This window comes from Homarus americanus, unplaced genomic scaffold, assembly GCF_018991925.1.
Source record: "Homarus americanus isolate GMGI-L3 unplaced genomic scaffold, GMGI_Hamer_2.0 scaffold46385, whole genome shotgun sequence".
In the NCBI taxonomy this organism is placed as follows: Eukaryota; Metazoa; Arthropoda; class Malacostraca; order Decapoda; family Nephropidae; genus Homarus; species Homarus americanus.
Genome location: NW_024720323.1, coordinates 1 through 18,887, shown reverse-complemented (window position 1 = coordinate 18,887; position 18,887 = coordinate 1). Strand labels below are relative to the sequence as shown.

The 18,887-nt window shown below is 49.5% G+C and overlaps 1 long non-coding RNA gene across 1 annotated transcript; it reads right to left on the bottom strand.

The window, feature by feature from the left end:
* Positions 1-1,490: 1,490 nt before the first annotated feature.
* Positions 1,491-12,907, bottom strand: LOC121860500. Its single transcript, XR_006087881.1, has 2 exons — positions 12,691-12,907; positions 1,491-1,958 (listed from the first exon to the last, which is right to left on the bottom strand). It is a non-coding gene; the product is annotated as an uncharacterized LOC121860500 (long non-coding RNA).
* Between the last annotated feature and the right edge of the window lie 5,980 nt (positions 12,908-18,887).

Sequence of the window (18,887 nt, the reverse complement as noted above, 5' to 3'; positions counted from 1 at the left end):
CATGTAAAATTTATCATTATCCACCAAACATTAAATGACACCTAATTTTTGGTATACACTAAAAGTTGACAAAAAGTCGTTCGCGATCACGGCTTGAGGTAAATATGCATGAAATGGCATGAAATTTTGCACAGGTGTTTGTTAGCCATACAAGCGGTACCTGAATTGCAGCCTGCAACTCAAATAAAAAGTGTTTTTCCCTGCCCCCTACTATGCAGCATGGAGTGCTGTCATCAAGTAATTGTGGTTAAGCTATGTAATTGTGAAGTTGCTGTAAAATGTTAATGATGATGATAATACAGCACAGTACTGTATTATACCTCGACTGTGTTTATCCTATATAATTCAAAATTGACAAAAATACTCTAAGATCTATTCTTCTTCATTACTACAGTGTGCTTTGAAATCTAATCCTAGTTTATGTTAACAGTAAAAGCTTGTAGGCAAATCTTTGAAAGTACAAAATAAGCTGGTCCTGTGGAATACTGGTTTGGGTAAATGTAATACTGTGATAACCCACCAAAACACAGCTGTGTGCAAAATACCACAACTGTTTCTTTGATTTAGCTAGAAGTATTTAACAGTCAGTTTAATCCCATTTATGGCGAGTAATTCATAGTTACGTACTCCAAGAGCAACATCACAGAGAGGACACGGTTCTTGGTAAATAGTGTTACAGTTGGCTTACTGGCAGTTTTAGGATGTTGTCTGTTAAGGAATGAATGAGGATTATGCATCAAGGGAAGTACAGTATAGTAAGAGGTTTTCTAAAACAAAACATATCACTTGTACATTTTTTGGAATAATGTGAAGAATGCATGAACAGTGGCCACACTGTTTTAAGATAACAAAATACTTCAAAAGGAACCTCCTATATGGAAGAGATAAGGCCAACTAGATGTACAGTTGGGAAAAATATTCTTCTGCACATTGTTGTGGTCAGTGGAAACATCCGGCAACTCTTTTGTGATAGTAAACAGATAATTTATGAGAAAAAAAGTGCTTTCGCATCTAGTTGCCTCAGCATATTTTTATAATAAATACTTAATGGTGAATGCAAAACAACAAGGGCTGAGTGGAGAATGTGCCCTCCTCTTATGTTCTTTTTTGTTGGAAACTGAACACACTATTTTTATTCTCTTTGTGACAACTGTGAAAAAAACTTTAAGAACCTTGCAAAATTACCACTAAAATAATTTCTGAAACACACTACAGTACCTCAACCTACTGTTTGGAGACAGGAATCAACCTAACCATATCCATGATTATCAATCAACTTGTATATCAAATATATACTCAACCTTGCCTTCAGAAATTTTCTTCTGACATACGAGGGCAACTAACTGATCCCAAAATAAAACTTGAGAACTGTATGCTTTCCATCAGAGGTAATGGTGTGCTGGTGAACACAACCCTTCACCAAACTTTATCACACAACACACAAAATAAGATTTCCAAAGATAACAGAATGGTTAATAAAATGGTCTCTATTATCATAAAATAATTTTATTATATTCCAATCACTTAATAATACCCAAGAGAATTAACTAAATTTCTGAATTTAACCAAGTAAGATTAATTAGCATTGATGATCAATGGCAGGAAATTCACACACTTCAGAGACATCAACTGAACTTCACATCATCTCTACACCCTACAAAAATGTACAGTATTTTAAGAAGTTTCATCTTTATCAATTGTACAGTATATCAAATCTTAACTCTTCACAAAAGTCACTCTAATCAAACAAATCATTAACTAATACAGTATTGAGCTATAAAACTTTGATAAGATGCATCGTAATATATTTCCTATAAACTGAATCTAGAAATGTGACTTACAACTTCTCAATCATCATGGCTGACGCTCCACCACCACCATTACATATGGATGCCACACCCTTCTGCCCAGGTGGTAGTGAGTGAGCGAGATGGGTTAATATACGGGCACCAGACATTCTGTTAAAAAACAAAGCAAAATAAACACCATATGCTTTAATGGGGTATGTAGTCTATAATACACAAATAGAATACGGTACAGTGGTCCCTCGGTTAACGAACACAATTCGTTCCACAGAGTCGTTCGTTAACCAAATCTATTATTTCAATGGGATATTGGGTAATTGGTTCCGACTCACAGAAAAAGTACAGAAAAAGTACTGTATACCCGTAACAGAATTAACAAAACATTAAATATAAACTAAATACAGTACTGTACTGTACAGTTTATTGTACAATAATAAATAAAAAACAATAGAATACTGTATTTTAATTTACTTTGAGGTGTGTATGTCGTATTACCGGCAGCTTTGTTTACATATCAAACAGCTGATTGTAGAGGCAGTTGATGATGACATGCCATATTCTTTACAAGTGCATTGGTTCTAATGCCTTCTTCATGTTCATAATAATTTCTGCACTGTATATTATCAATATGTGAAATAAATTTCAGAATGACCAATAATTTTAATGTAAAAATGCAAAAATATTCAGGAGACCAACAAACTGGATGTTCACTCCACTGTAAACAAAGTTAAACTGAGAAGCGTTGGTGGATGATTCAATCAGCTGATTGGCACACAAAAACTGTTCCCTGTACTGTATATATTATCAATATGTTAAAAAAAATTCAGAAGGACCAATAATTTAATATAAAAATAAAAAAATATTTAAGAGACCATCTTTCTTGATATTTACTACACTGGAAACGAATGTAAACATAGAACTGATTACTGTATTGGCGGACTGGCTGATCAGCTGATCAGATGATCGACAACAAAACGTGTTTGTCGTAAGGATTTCGTTAATCGAAGTTTTGTTCGTTAATCGAACTGAAAACTCTTATGGTGCACCAGAAATCAAACGCTAATTGCACCTGTTTGTAATTGAACCACTGTACTTATATTTCGGCAGTTGATTTTTTTCTGAAACATTAAAAATACAAAAGGTAATATTTTTCCCATATATTCAAATAATTATTTAGTTTCTGCATAATGTATAAACAAGTTACATAAACTCAATTTACTATATAGTATTGCTGCTTGTAAGTCGACTTTTGAGCGCCAATTTTTGTGTTCAAAACTAGGGGTCATCTTATACAACAGGTATAAGATGTCAACCCCCAAGTATGCTTCACCACTAACATCAGATTTTCACTTTACCTTACTGGTAGGTCTCAGTCACTTAATTTCCAGTACTCACAAACAAGTTTTATCTAGTTAGCATTCTTCCAGAAGGGTAAATGTTACTGAACTCTGCCTAAGGTCAGTGTTTACACTACAGTAGTTATACAAACATCTTTCAAAACATTAAACTATCTTTCGATGTTAACTACGGTTTTCTACAAACAAACGTTACTAGGGCAGTTACTTGTAATATTTGTTGTTAAATTGTTTAAAAATAAAGTTCCGGTTTATTCATATAATGCACCTGGAGTCTGTAAACATTTACATGAATGTGGTGTAAAGTTGTAAACAGGGCAGGCACCTGGGAACAACATTGGCTTGTGGCAACTCGGCCAGTTTTGATATTACTTGTTGTAGAATGTAACTAGATTCATCCCTAAAGTTGCTACAAAGTCGTTAAATAAAAAATATAAATAAAAAAATGGAGAAATTCCAGTACAGTACAGCTACTCCTTGACTTACGACATACGACCACCCGGACATATTACCACCCCAGTCGTACAAAAAAAAAATGAAAAAGTACGATGAAGTTCAACATTAGTGATTGCTGCACTGACAAAATTTTGAAACCCCTTTAAAATAGAGGTACATAGAAGTGAGAGTTTCGAGAGTTCTCGGTACTGAGAAGAAAAGAGACACCAGAAATTTATGTAAATCTACCCAAAGATACAAATGAAAATTACATTATTAAAATGTACTATGTACTAAAAATTTATCTCTTGTGCAAAATATATGACATTTATATTCAAATTAATCACTATTTTATAAGAATTCCAGCAATAATGTAAATTATATTTCCCGGTCACTTCTATGACATTTTATAAGCAAAAAACAAAAACTCAATCTTAAGGACATAAATAAACAAATAAATACTTCACTAGACCTTCAGTGCTAACTGTCAAACATGTCACTGTCACCATCCCTCCCTCGCTCCTCCTCTCCCCCTCCAGGGTTTGGTGGCTTTAGGCTTACAGTTTTTATCTTATATAATATCACAGACTAAAGTTTGAATATAATTTGCATTGCTGGAATCCTTGCAAGACAGCGAATAATTTGAATATAAACGTCATATATTTTGCACAAGAAATAAAAAATTAATCACCATTAGTGATTTAAGGGCGATTTGTAGGGTGTTCTGACTTTATGCATTTTTTGGCTTTACTTTTTATGTACTTTTTCTGTGAGTTAGAACCAATTGTGTTTGTTTATCGAGGACGCTGTATTATTTTTGCATTTTCGACTTACGACCTGGATTTGGTCCCTAACCCCATCGTAAGTCGAGGAGCAGCTGTACATGTAAAACAATACCAGTCTAAAAACAGAATAATTAACATAACCTGACTAAATGACAAAAACTGTCACAAGTGGCAGGTCTGTGCTTGCAGCCATATACTGGTAGTACAGTGTACTACCATATACTGTCAATATAATGTACAACATGCTTGCTTTTATCTTATACCATAATTATTAAGTTTGAAAACTTTTTCCTTGTCAATATATTTAATAATAGACTATCAGTACTAGTAAACTGTCATTTCTCACCTAGTGTAGTGTATCTTAAATATTTTTATGCTTGTAGGAACTGTATTGTTGTGATATGTTTACACCACATTCTTGTGCCCTAGTAATGTTTGTTTGTACGAGAACCATAGTTAACACCTAAGGTATTTTAACATTTTGAAAATACTACAATTAAGTCAATCTTGTTTGTACGTGTTGTTAAAAGTAAATATTGGCAAGTTTAGCTGACACCTAGGATGTAGCTTTCAAATTGCAGTTTAGGTCGATTTAACTGCCAGGTATAGACTAAATAAACAATTTCAGTTGAAATAATTAAGGTCATCTTATATGCCACAATATACGGTAAGTAGGCAAATTTAAAAATAAAAAAAATAAATAAATAAAAAATAAACTTATTTCGTACCATTTGCCACATGGTAAGATGAAAGCTGTATCACACTACAGTGCATTTTTTCTCAGCTGATAAAAGATGACCCGCCTTTCTCAAGATTTACAGCTGATTGGCTGTTGCAAACCTGTCTGATTTTGTCCTGAAGTAATGATGTATTTCTAAATGAGTTTATTCATAATCGTTAGGTTGATCGTTTATGATGAGAAAGATATTTAGCTAAATTATATAAAAATACACATATCATTTCAAACGATATGCGTAAGAAGTTTATCAGAAGTATTATACTGATAACTTCGGGTAGCAAATTCAAGCTTTTGGAGGATGCATTTAATATATACAGGGGTGGAGAAGGGAATGCTAGACTTGGGAGATGGCCATTTGTTGGGGGGATGGCCATTTGTTGGGGAGGCCATGTTGCCATGTGTTGGGGGAGGGCCATGTGTTGGGGGAGGGCCATGTGTTGGGGGAGGGTGGTATGCAATGCAAGTTGCTCATCAGAGAGGGAGGGGATTAAAGAAAGCTTGGCTATTCATGAAAGAAGGAAGAGAAGGATGGATTTTTTTTTTTTTCACTATATCATCTTAGGTTTACATGCTTGTACGAGTAATAGGTGAAGACCCTTATTTTATGATTACGTATTATATTGTGCCATCCATTTCCTTGTGTATAATTTTTTCGAGTTGTGGTTCAGGTTTTAAACAACAATAATTAGATATTTATAATAATGTTGATATGAAGAGAAATACTGAATATGAGGATAGAAATCACATTCATTTTTAATATTTATCAACACGGGTCATAACAGAATTCAATAGCTCGGCCAATGTCTTCCTCGCCTGTCAATCATGGTCTTCCTGGCCTAAAATTGTATAATTTATATGAATTAAGAGTTCAAATATATTTTGTTTACATTACACACCCAAAATTAAGTCATTTTAATTTATCAAATGCCAGCAAACAGTCAAAATTACTTACAATGATAATTTACCCATTACAGGGAGTTCTGCTATAACGCGTGTTTTGATAACGCGAATTTGCTCTAACGCGATTTATGAATTCGGAACAATATTTGTATAACGCGAACGCTTGTTTGCTATAACGCGATTTTTGCTTACTATTTCTCCAATTTTGTGGTATTAACTGTGAATATGGTAAAGAAGAATATCTCCAAAAAGCGCTCTGATGATAGAATTCCCGGTGATTATCGTAAAAGAAAGGATATAACACTTGAAGAGAAGCTCAATGTTATCAACCTCAAAATCACCCTTCTCCCCTATCAAGTTACATTCATATTTTTTCAAGGTAAAGTGTTAAATTTACTGTATGATTTCATTATTAGATATGAATGTAACATTTATTTAGACTGTGCTATCCTTTGTGTTAGGCTAAATACTAAATTTTTTCGATTTCGAGTAATCTGCACCTAACCCTATTTTCTCCATAAGCCCTGTTATTTCTATTACGCGATTTTCTATAACACGATATTTTACAAGAACACAATTATCGCGTTATAGCAGAACTACCTGTACTCACCAATTGACGTTCTTTAGCATCCATCCTGGGCTGGGTGTGTAGCAGTGAACAGACACCATTGCCACTACTACCACCTTGCAATGACTTTCAAAACTCCAATAAACATATTACAGGGTGGACATGTCGCATTCTATCCAACAATTCATTCTTAATTTTTTATTAATTAATATTGATTTTTTTTTTATAGAACAGTGGTGGCGAGAGGCAGAAATGATCAATCAACAGCCTCGTTTCATGGTACTGGTGGTGAGCAAGCCACGCCTCCTCCTCTCTTATGTTGTCATATCAGGGGCATTCCCTCACAGAAGCTAGACGTCTAACAACCCTAATGACACATTACCTGCCAAAAGCTCACTCACATTCCTCCCCAGAATTTCAAGTAAAGGCTTAGATAACTAAGGGGGGAAAATTAAGTCTATGACACCTCTCTGGTTGGTTGTTTGAGCTTTAGGCCTATCAACTGCTTGGGTCATTAAGGCTGTTAGCATCAACCTACATCCAGCAACCTTAACACCTTCTTCAGCTGTTAAGGATAATTCTGGAACCATATACATTCTCACTATGAATGTGACCCTTGACAAGTGCCTTTCTACCCTACCTGGATGCACCACACCTAGCTGCCCCCCCCCCCTCCCCTACCCTCTCATGACCTGCTGTGTAGAAAGGCCTTGAGCTCATGTATATGGTAGTAAGAGGGGTGGATGATTACTTTTGACTGCAACTGTATGATTTAATTTTTATTTTATTTTACAAATTTTTTGTCAGAATTTGGGGTAATAAGTTTTAAATTTGATAATAACTTGTCCTTGTGACTCTTGGAAAATTTTCATTTGTTTTGCATCCCTAATTCCTCACCTCTAAAATGTTTTTCTGTTACTATGGATGTGCAGTAGAACGTTGATTTAAAGATAATTTATTTAAAATTATTTATTTAAAGCGACACCCACAATTAAGGACACTGTATCAATTTAAAGCGAATCTTTCCTATTTTACTCGAGTCAAATCTGGCGCGTTATATGGAAATACAAACTATTTTAAGTTTCGCGCCTAATGTTTCCCGCCAGACGCCTCTCTGGGCACACTACAAGGTTGCCCGCCACCCTCCCACACCCTCACACATCCTCAGTTCTTGCGCTGACGCTCTAGTGAACGGACATACTGTGTGACATATCTCCTTCTACCACGTGCATCAACCATCGCCACTATGCCCAAGAGGCCAGCTACTACATCATTAACTACCACAAAGACCAAGAAATCAAGGCAAGCAATTACACTGAAGCAGAAAAACAAGGTGCTGGAAGTACTACAGCGTGGAAATGGTGCTTCAAGTGTGGGTCACCAATTTGGACTGTCGGGGAGCTCTGTCGGCACTATCAAGCTCAACGAGAAAATTAGAGCAGCCTATGCTTCACCGGATGTTGCCAAGGGTAAATTTCACCTGAAGACTGCGATGTATGGCGAGATGGAAGATGCACTGAAGTTATGGGTAGAAGACATGCAGCGCCAAAAACTTCCTCTGGGCAAACACGGAAATCATCCAGTGCTTCTCACGTGTCAGGTGCCTGCACACCACAAGACAGTGATGTGGATGATGAGCTGGCCGAGATCATCAGAGGATGACTTGCCTAACTAAAAGCGGGTGAAAATCTATTTTTTATAGCATAAAGTAATGAAAAACTTAGTTGAGGGGAAAGTGAAAGTGCATGGTGAGTGGTAGGGATGGAGTGAGGCAGACGAGAGGCGGGCGGAGTGAGGCAGACGAGAGGCGGGAGGAGTGAGGCAGACGAGAGGCGGGCGGAGTGAGGCAGACGAGAGGCGGGCGGAGTGAGGCAGACGAGAGGCGGGAGGAGTGAGGCAGACGAGAGGCGGGGCGAGTGAGGCAGACGAGAGGCGGGAGGAGGAGGCAGACGAGGCGGGAGGAGTGGGAGGCAGACGAGAGGCGGGAGGAGTGGAAGCAGACGAGAGGCGGGAGGAGGAGGGCAGACGAGAGGCAGGGAGGAGGGAGGCAGACGAGAGGCGAGAGGTGTGAGGCAGACGGAGAGGCAAGAGGAGTGGAGGCAGACGAGAGGCGAGAGGTGGGGTGAGGCAGACGAGAGGCAGAGGTGTGAGGCAGACGAGAGGCGAGAGGTGTGGAGGCAGACGAGAGGCGAGAGGTGGAGGCAGACGAGAGGCGGCGGAGTGAGGCAGACGAGAGGCGGGGAGGAGGAGGCAGACGAGGGAGGCGGAAGGAGGAGGCAGACGAGAGGCGGAGGAGTGAAGCAGACGAGAGGCGGGTGGGGCAGACGAGAGGCAAGAGGAGTGAGGCAGACGAGAGGCGGGAGGTGGCAGACGAGAGGCGGGCGGAGGAGGCAGACGAGAGGGCGGGCGAGGAGGTGGAGATTAGGAAGGCAGAGGTGTGGAGGCAGACGAGAGGCGGAGGAGGAGGCAGACGAGAGGCGCGGTGTGAGGCAGATGAGAGGCGGGCGGAGGAGGCAGACAGAGGAGGGAGGGAGGCAGACGAAGAGGCGGGCGGAGGAGGCAGACGAGAGGCGGGGAGGAGGAGGACGAGAGGCGGGAGGAGGAGGCAGACGAGAGGCGGGAGGAGGAGGCAGACGAGAGGCGGGAGGAGGGAGGCAGACGAGAGGCGGAGGAGGGAGGCAGACGAGAGGCGGGAGGAGGGGAGGCAGACGAGAGGCGGGAGGAGTGAGGCAGACGAGAGGCGGAGGAGGGAGGCAGAGAGGCGGGAGGAGGAGGCAGACAGAGGCGGAGGAGGAGGACGAGAGGCGGGAGGAGGAGGCAGACGAGAGGCTGGAGGAGGAGGCAGACGGAGGCGGGAGGAGGGAGGCAGACGAGAGGTGGGAGGAGGAGGCAGACGAGAGGCGGGAGGAGTGAGGCAGACGAGAGGCGGGGAGAGGAGGCAGAGAGAGGCGGGAGGGAGTGAGGCAGAGAGAGGCGGGAGGGAGGAGGCAGACGAGAGGCGGGAGGAGGGGAGGCAGACGAGAGGCGGGGAGGAGGGAGAGGACAGAGGCGGAGGAGGAGGCAGACGAGAGGCGGGGAGGGGAGGAGGCAGGACGAGAGGCGGGAGGAGAGTGGGGAGGCAGACGAGAGGGGCGTGGGAGGAGTGAGGCAGACGAGAGGCGGGGAGAGGAGGACGAGAGGCGGGAGGAGGGAGGCAGAAGAGGCGGGAGGAGTGAGGCAGACGAGAGGCGGAGGAGGAGGACGAGAGGCGGGAGGAGTGAGGCAGACGAGAAAGGGAGGTGAGGCAGACGAGGGGGAGGAGTGAGGCAGACGAGAGGCGGGAGGAGGGAGGCAGACGAGAGGCGGGAGGTGGGAGACGAGAGGCGGGAGGTGTGAGGAGACGGTAGGGCGGGGAGGAGGAGGCAGACGAGAGGCGGGAGGAGTGAGGCAGACGAGAGGCGTAGAGGGGGAGGCAGAGAGGCGGGCGGAGGAGGCAGACGAGAGGCGGGAGGAGGAAGGAGACGAGAGGCGGGAGGAGTGAGGCGGGAGGAGTGAGGCAGATTAGGAGGCGAGAGGGACGGAGGGGGAGACGAGGGGGAGGAGGAGCAGAGGGGAGGGAGGGGAGGCAGACGAGAGGCGGGAGGAGGTGACAGAGGCAGGAGGAGGGAGGCAGGACGAGGCGTGGCGAGTGGGAGGCAGACGAGAGGCAAGAGGGAGGAGGTGATGAGAGGCAGGAGGAGGGAGGGCAGACTAGGAGTGGGAGGAGGGAGGCAGACGAGAGGCGGGAGGAGGAGGCAGACAGGAGGCGGGTGGAGGAAGCAGACGAGAGGCGGGCGGAGGAGGCAGACGAGGAGGCGGGAGGAGTGAGGCAGACAAGAGGGGGGAGGAGGAGGCAGACGAGAGGCGGGAGGAGTGAGGCAGACGAGAGGCGGGAGGAGTGAGGCAGACGAGAGGCGGGAGAGTGAGGCAGACGAGAGGCGGGAGGAGTGAGGCAGGACGAGAGGCAGGAGGTGGGAGGCAGAGAGGCGGGAGGAGTGAGGCAGACAAGAGGCGGGAGGAGTGAGGCATGAGGGAGGCACGAGAGGCGGGAGGAGGGAGGCAAGGGGGGAGTGAGGAGGCATTTCAGAGGTGGGAGGTGTGAGGCAGACGAGAGGCGGGAGGAGTGAGGTGGGGAGTGAGGCAGACGAGAGGGGTAAGGGAGGAGTGAGGTAGACGAGAGGCAGGAGGAGTGTGAGGCAGACGAGAGGGGGGGGAGGAGGGAGGCAGACGAGGAGGCGGGAGGAGTGAGGCAGACGAGAGGCGGGAAGGAGGGAGGGGGAGAGGAGGCGGAGGAGGAGGCAGGACAAGAGGCGGGAGGAGTGAGGGCAGACGGTAGGGAGGAGGAGGCAGAGCAGGGAGGCGGGAGGAAGCAGAACAGAGGCGGGAGGAGGAGGCAGACAGAGGATGGAGGAGTGAGGCAGACGAGAGGCAGGAGGTGCGAGGCAGACGAGAGGCGGAGGAGTGAGGCAGACAAGAGGGGGAGGAGGAGGCAGGGAGGAGGCAGATGAGAGAAGTGGAGAGTGAGGGGTGGAGGAGGACGAGAGGCGGAGGGAGGCAGACGAGAGGGTGGAGGTGAGGCAGAACAGAGGCGTGTGAGGTGACGAGAGGCGGAGGAGGAGGCAGACGAGAGGCGGGAGGAGGCGGCGGCCAGCATCGCTTCACTCCCTCTGACATCAGCTGATCACCAGTAAACAGACCATTTCAGGTCCTAATTTTAGCTGTGGATTTATGAGTGTTTGTTTAAGCATAATACTACAAAAAAAAATGTTTTGTTTATTATAGGAGATGGGATGGAGGTGCATCTGGGTAGACTCTCTGTCAGGCAGGGAAGGGCCAGTGACGAGGCAGCAGACAGTACAGAACAAAGTAACAGTAACGGCCTGCCAACTCCGACTGCAGGAGTGCTTGCTGCATATACAGCTCCTCCCTCACCACGACTCTACTCGACTGAAACACCATGACCACGCATCTGCCTCAGTTGAACCAAAATTTTTTTAAATTACGTATTTTCGAGTTCCAACTTTCACACAGACAAAATTTTCATGTAATTCACTTTAAAACACGCAAGCTAAGTGAGAGTTTTGTGGTGCTGAGAAGAAAAAGAGACACCCATTTTAGATTTTCTATGTATTATTTAAATTGATGATACGAATTGGATTTGGGTCCCAAACCCCGTCGTAAGTCTTTTTAGTATTTTGTGTTTCTCTCAAATACCAAACTAAATTATTCCATTGAAACAACACTTCGATTTAATGCTAATTTGATTTAAAGTGACCTCTCTTGGAACGTATCTTGCATTACATCACCGTTCTACTGTACATAGATAGTTAAACATGATAATTTGCAATAAAGTAGACTCTCGGGAAAATAACTGTGTGACTAGATGGAACCCAAAGTTTAGTGTATCCCCAACCACATGCTCTAATCCTGGCGCACACTTTAATTCTGAAACCATGCGCATTATTGAGCATTACAGATTTTTAAATTTTGGACCACTGACTGTAATTAATAAGACTAATGTTTGATGATAATTTGTTAATTATTTTAGTGTAGTTTTATCATATCTTGGAGCCAAGTATTCCCCAGTGAGTATGTATCCCCACCTGCATAATGCTTCTTTATAGATAGAGGTACTGCAAACTCTTCAGGAAGGTACAGTATCTGTTCTAGAAAGGGAAAGAAAATGTATACACTAATCCCTCGGTTACAAGTGATATGATTTACATTAACATAACTAATGTACAGAACTGTAATGAACAAGTATTATAAAAAAACTTTTCCTCTTGGATATCCCAACAAATGGTAGCATTCACAATAAAACTGTTGTAGGGTGACCATTGGCTGTCATGCCAAGTTAGCTATGTGGTGGTGAGTAATGAGAATCATTCCTTGTCAACTAGTAACTAATTTATTTACATTAAACTGTGTAAAGTACACTGGAACTGTTATTGTTATTGGATGTCCGGATGATGAGCAGTTAATTAACATTTCATTATAGGACCTGACCTAACATGAAAAAAAATAAATCTCATTCAAACAAACAATTTGTAAAAGATACTGGAAATATTTAAAATCTTTTTCTTACCCAATGGGATGACCCAATGACACAGCTCCACCATGAATGTTGACCTTGGCTGGATCCAGGTCACACATTTTAATATTGTAGAAATACTACTACTGAAAATGCTTCATTCACCTCCCACATTGCGACATCATCTGCCTTCACACCTGTCAGTTCCAACAGCTGCAGAAAAAGGAAAGAATAATACAGTACACGCATTAAATTATGCAGACCTTTTATATTTAAAATGGTTTTACCTTGTCAAATAAATGTTCAGGAAGATAATTTGCTTCAAACTAGAGTAAACCCTCAATATCTCGGCACATATGGGGCTCTGGCGCCATTTTTTCCAAATTCCGACTTATCGAGGGCTTTCCCCTCCTACAAAAATACAACAATAAAAATTATCGACCCATATATGTGTACAAGTAATTACTAAATGTAAAAAAGTAACACTTGCACTGTAGGCAGGTTGGCACATTATTAGGTGGAGGGTGTAGGTGACACAGAGGAATGGTAGGTGACACGAGGCATGGGAGGTGACACAAGGCATGGGAGGTGACACAGAGGCATGGTTGGTGACACAGAGGCATGGTAGGTGACACAGAGGCATGGTAGGTGACACAAGGCATGGTGGGTGACACAGAGGCATGGTAGGTGACTTACAGAGGCATGGTGGGTGACACAGAGGCATGGTGGGTGACACGAGGGCATGGTGGGTGACACGGGGCATGGTGGGTGACCTGGAGATGGTAGGTGAGACAGAGGAATGGTGGGTGACAGAGGGATTGTGGGTGACACAGAGATGGTGGGTGACACAAGGGATGGTAGGTGACCCGCAGGGCATGGTGGGTGACAGGGGCATGGTGGGTGACAGAGGAATGGTGGGTGACACAGAGATGGTGGGTGAGCCAAGGCATGGTGGGTGACACAGAGGAATGGTGGGTGACACGAGGCATGGTGGGTGACACAGAGGGATGGTGGGTGACACTGGGGGCATGGTGGGGTGACCAGAGGCATGGTGGGTGAGCACAGGGCATGTGGGGTGACACAGAGGAATGGTGGGTGACCACAGAGGCATGGTGGGTGACACAGAGGCATGGTAGGTGACCTAAGGCATGGTGGGTGACCTGGAGATGGTGGGTGACACAAGGCATGGTGGGTGACCTGGGAGGCATGGTGGGTGACACAAGGCATGGTGGGTGACCTGGAGGAATGGTGGGTGACCGAGGAATTGTGGGTGACAGAGGAGATGGTGGGTGACACAGAGGAATGGTGGGTGACTGGAGGGTGGTGGGTGACACAAGGCATGGTGGGTGACCTGAGGAATGGTGGGTGACACGAGGGCATGGTGGGTGGCACAGAGGCATGGTGGGTGACCTGAGGATGGTGGGTGACTGGAGATGGTGGGTGACCTGGAGATGGTGGGTGACCTGGAGGGTGGTGGGTGACACTGGAGGGATGGTGGGTGACACTGGGGCATGGTGGGTGACACAGAGGCATGGTGGGTGGCCTGGGAGGTGTGGTGGGGTGACGAGGGATGGTGGGTGACACAGAGGAATGGTGGGTGACACAGAGAATGGTGGGTGACACAGGGAATGGTGGGTGACACAGAGGAATGGTGGCTGGAGGAATGGTGGGTGACACAGAGGAATGGTGGGTGACCAGAGATGGTGGGTGACACAGAGATGGTGGGTGACAGGAGCATGGTGGGTGACACAGGGAGGCATGGTGGGTGAGCACAAGGCATGGTGGGTGAGCACAGAGGAATGGTGGGTGACCAGGGGCATGGTGGGTGACCAGGGCGGTGGGAGCCTGAGGGCATGGTGGGTGGCCAGGAGGATGGTGGGTGACACAGAGGAATGGTGGGTGACAGAGGAATGGTGGGTGACCTGGAGGGATGGTGGGTGACCTGGAAGGTGGTGGGTGACAGGCATGGTGGGTGAGCCTGGAGGGATGGTGGGTGGCCTGGAGGAATGGTGGGTGACCTGGAGATGGTGGGTGACCTGGGGATGGTGGGTGGCCTGGAGATGGTGGGTGACCTGGAGGGATGGTGGGTGACCTGGGATGGTGGGTGCCTGGGGATGGTGGGTATCCTGGGGATGGTGGGTGAGCCTGGAGGGCATGGTGGGTGACCTGGAGATGGGTTGACCTGGAGGGATGGTGGGTGACCTGGAGATGGTGGGTGACTGTGGAGGGATGGTGGGTGGACCTGGAGGGGCATGGTGGGTGGCTGGATGGATGGTGGGTGAGCCACGGATGGATGGTGGGTGAGCCTGGAGAGATGGTGGGTGACCTGGAGGGGCATGGTGGGTGGGCCTGGAGATGGTGGGTGGCTGGAGGGATGGTGGGGGTGGCCTGGAGGGGGATGGTGGGTGGCCTGGAGGGATGGTGGGTGGGCCTGGAGAGGGGGGATGGTGGGTGGGCCTGAGGGCATGGTGGGTGACCTGGGATGGTGGGTGACCTGTGGAGGGATGGTGGGTGAGCCAGGGGCATGGTGGGTGACCTGGAGGATGGTGGGTGAGCCTGGAGGGCATGGTGGGTGACTGGGCATGGTGGGTGAGCCTGGAGGCATGGTGGGTGACTGGAGGGATGGTGGGTGAGCCTGGAGGTGTGGTGACTGGAGGGATGGTGGGTGAGCACGGGGGCATGGTGGGTGAGCCTGGAGAATGGTGGGTGACCTGGAGGATGGTGGGTGACCCTGGGGCATGGTGGGTGACTGGGAGGGATGGTGGGTGAGCCTGGAGGCATGGTGGGTGACCTGGAGATGGTGGGTGACCTGGGGGCATGGTGGGTGACACAGGAGGCATGGTGGGTGACAGAGGATGGTGGGTGACCTGGAGGCATGGTGGGTGACACAGGGGGCATGGTGGGGTGACCAGGGGGCATGGTGGGTGGCCTGGGAGGATGGTGGGTGACCTGGAGGATGGTGGGTGAGCCTGGGGCATGGTGGGGTGGCCTGGAGGATGGTGGGCCTGGGGCATGGTGGGTGACCTGGAGGATGGTGGGTGAGCACAGAGATGGTGGGTGACCGCTGGAGGGATGGTGGGTGACCAGGGGCATGGTGGGTGACCTGGAGGCATGGTGGGTGACCTGGAGGATGGTGGGTGAGCACAGGATGGTGGTGGCCTGGAGGGATGGTGGGTGAGCCTGGGGCATGGTGGGTGAGCCTGGGGCATGGTGGGTGACCTGGGGCATGGTGGGTGACCTGGGGCATGGTGGGTGAGCCTGGAGGCATGGTGGGTGAGCCTGGAGGGATGGTGGGTGAGCCTGGCAGGAGGGTGGTGGGTGACACTGGAGGGATGGTGGGTGGCCTGGAGGGGATGGTGGGTGACCTGGGGCATGGTGGGTGACCTGGAGGGCATGGTGGGTGAGCCTGGGGCATGGTGGGTGAGCCTGGAGATGTGGGTGGGTGACCTGGAGGATGGTGGGTGACACTGGAGATGGGTGGGTGACCTGAGGGGATGTGGTGGATGGTGCCTGGAGGGATGGTGGGGTGGTGGAGGATGGTGGGTGAGCCACAGGGGGCATGGTGGGTGACACAGGGGCATGGTGGGTGACCTGGAGGGATGGTGGGTGGCCTGGAGGGATGGTGCAGGATGGTGGGTGTGGGTGTGGGTGGCCTGGGGCATGGTGGGTGCCTGGAGGATGGTGGGTGCATGGTGGGTGACCTGGAGGCATGGTGGGTGACACAGGAGGATGGTGGGTGACCTGGAGGGATGGTGGGTGACCTGGAGGGATGGTGGGTGAGCCTGGAGGGTGTGGGTGACACGAGGGTGTGGTGGGTGACCTGGAGGATGGTGGGGTGACTGGGGCATGGTGGGTGACCTGGAGATGGTGGGTGGGCCTGGAGGGGCATGGTGGGTGGCCTGGAGGCATGGTGGGTGACCTGGAGGCATGGTGGGTGGAGGGATGGTGGGTGGCCAGGGCATGGTGGGTGTGGGGATGGTGGGTGAGCCTGGGGCATGGTGGGTGACACTGGGGCATGGTGGGTGACACAGGAGGGATGGTGGGTGACTGGGAGGGATGGTGGGTGACCTGGGGGCATGGTGGGTGAGCCTGGGGCATGGTGGGTGACACAGAGATGGTGGGTGACATATGGGGGGCATGGTGGGTGACACAGGGGCATGGTGGGTGACCTGCAGGGGCATGGTGGGTGACAGAGGCATGGTGGGTGACCTGGGGTGTGGGTGACCTGGAGGCATGGTGGGTGACCACGGGGCATGGTGGGTGGCCTGGGGCATGGTGGGTGAGCCTGGGGCATGGTGGGTGACCTGGGGGCATGGTGGGTGACACTGAGATGTGGGGTGGCACAGAGGCATGGTGGGTGACCCTGGGCGTGGTGGGTGACCAGGGCATGGTGGGTGACCGCATGGAGGGCATGGTGGGTGACACAGAGGGTGGTGGGTGACACAGGGGCATGGTGGGTGGACACAGGCATGGTGGGTGACCTGGAGGGATGGTGGGTGGCCTGGAGGGATGGTGGGTGGCCCTGGAGGCATGGTGGGTGACCTGGAGGGCATGGTGGGTGACCTGGAGGGATGGTGGTGTGCAAGGATGGTGGGTGACCACTGAGGGCCATGGTGGGTGACCTGGGATGGTGGGTGACAGAGGCATGGTGGGTGACACAGGGCATGGTGGGTGAGCCTGGAGGCATGGTGGGTGACACATGAGTGGTGTGGGTGACACAGGGCATGGTGGGTGAGCCTGGAGATGGTGGGTGAGCCTGGGAGGATGGTGGGTGACCTGGGATGGTGGGTGAGCCTGGGGGCATGGTGGGTGTGGCCTGGGGGCATGGTGGGTGACCTGGGGCATGGTGGGTGACACAGGCATGGTGGGTGACTGGGGGGCATGGTGGGTGAGCACAGGGGGCATGGTGGGTGAGCCTGGGGCATGGTGGGTGACAGGGCATGGTGGGTGACCTGGAGGTGTGGTGGGTGACCTGGAGAGATGGTGGGTGACCTGGGGGATGGTGGAGCCTGAGGGGCATGGTGGGTGACCTGGGGGGCATGGTGGGTGTGCAGAGACATGTTGGGTGACACAGAGGGTTGTGGGTGACTGGGGGCATGGTGGGTGACCTGGGGGGCATGGTGGGTGACCTGGAGGTGGTGGGTGACCTGGGGCATGGTGGGTGAGCCTGGGAGCATGGTGGGTGAGCCTGGAGGGATGGTGGGGTGAGCCTGGAGGGGCATGGTGGGTGACCTGGGGGGCTGTGGTGGGTGAGCCTGGGCATGGTGGGTGACCTGGAGGGATGGTGGGTGGCTGGAGGGATGGTGGGTGACCTGGGGCATGGTGGGTGATACAGAGATGGTGGGTGAGCACAGGGGGAGTGGGTGAGCTGGGGAGGCATGGTGGGTGAGCGGAGGGATGGTGGGTGAGCCTGGAGGATGGTGGGTGAGCCTGGGGCATGGTGGGTGACCTGAGATGGTGGGTGAGCCTGGAGGTGTGGGTGACCTGGGAGGCATGGTGGGTGACCTGGAGGGATGGTGGGTGACCTGGAGGATGGTGGGTGAGCCTGGGAGATGGTGGGTGACCTGGAGGGCATGGTGGGTGGCCTGGAGATGTGGTGGGTGACCCTGGAGGCATGGTGGGTGAGCCTGGAGGGATGGTGGGTGAGCCTGGAGGGATGGTGGGTGACACAGGGCATGGTGGGTGACACAGAGGGCATGGTGGGTGACCTGGAGGTTGTGGGTGACACAGAGGCATGGTGGGTGAGCCTGAGGCATGGTGGGTGACCTGGGGGCATGGTGGGTGACCTGGAGGCATGGTGGGTGAGCCAGGGCATGGTGGGTGGCAGGATGGTGGGTGAGCCAGAGATGGGTGGGTGAGCCTGGAGGGCATGGTGGGTGACCTGGAGGATGGTGGGTGAGCCTGGGGATGGTGGGTGACCTGGAGGGCATGGTGGGTGACCTGGAGGGCATGGTGGGTGAGCACAGGGCATGGGGGTGAGCCTGGAGATGGTGGGTGAGCCTGGGGCATGGTGGGTGGCCTGGAGGGATGGTGGGTGAGCCTGGAGGATGGTGGGTGGAGCCTGAGGGCATGGTGGGTGAGCCTGGAGATGGTGGGTGACACAGGGCGTGGTGGGTGACACAGGGCATGGTGGGTGAGCCTGGAGGATGGTGGGTGACCTGGGGGCATGGTGGGTGAGCCTGGGGGCATGGTGGGTGACAGAGGTGTGGGTGACCTGGAGGCATGTGGTGGGTGACACCCTCCTATCTCTA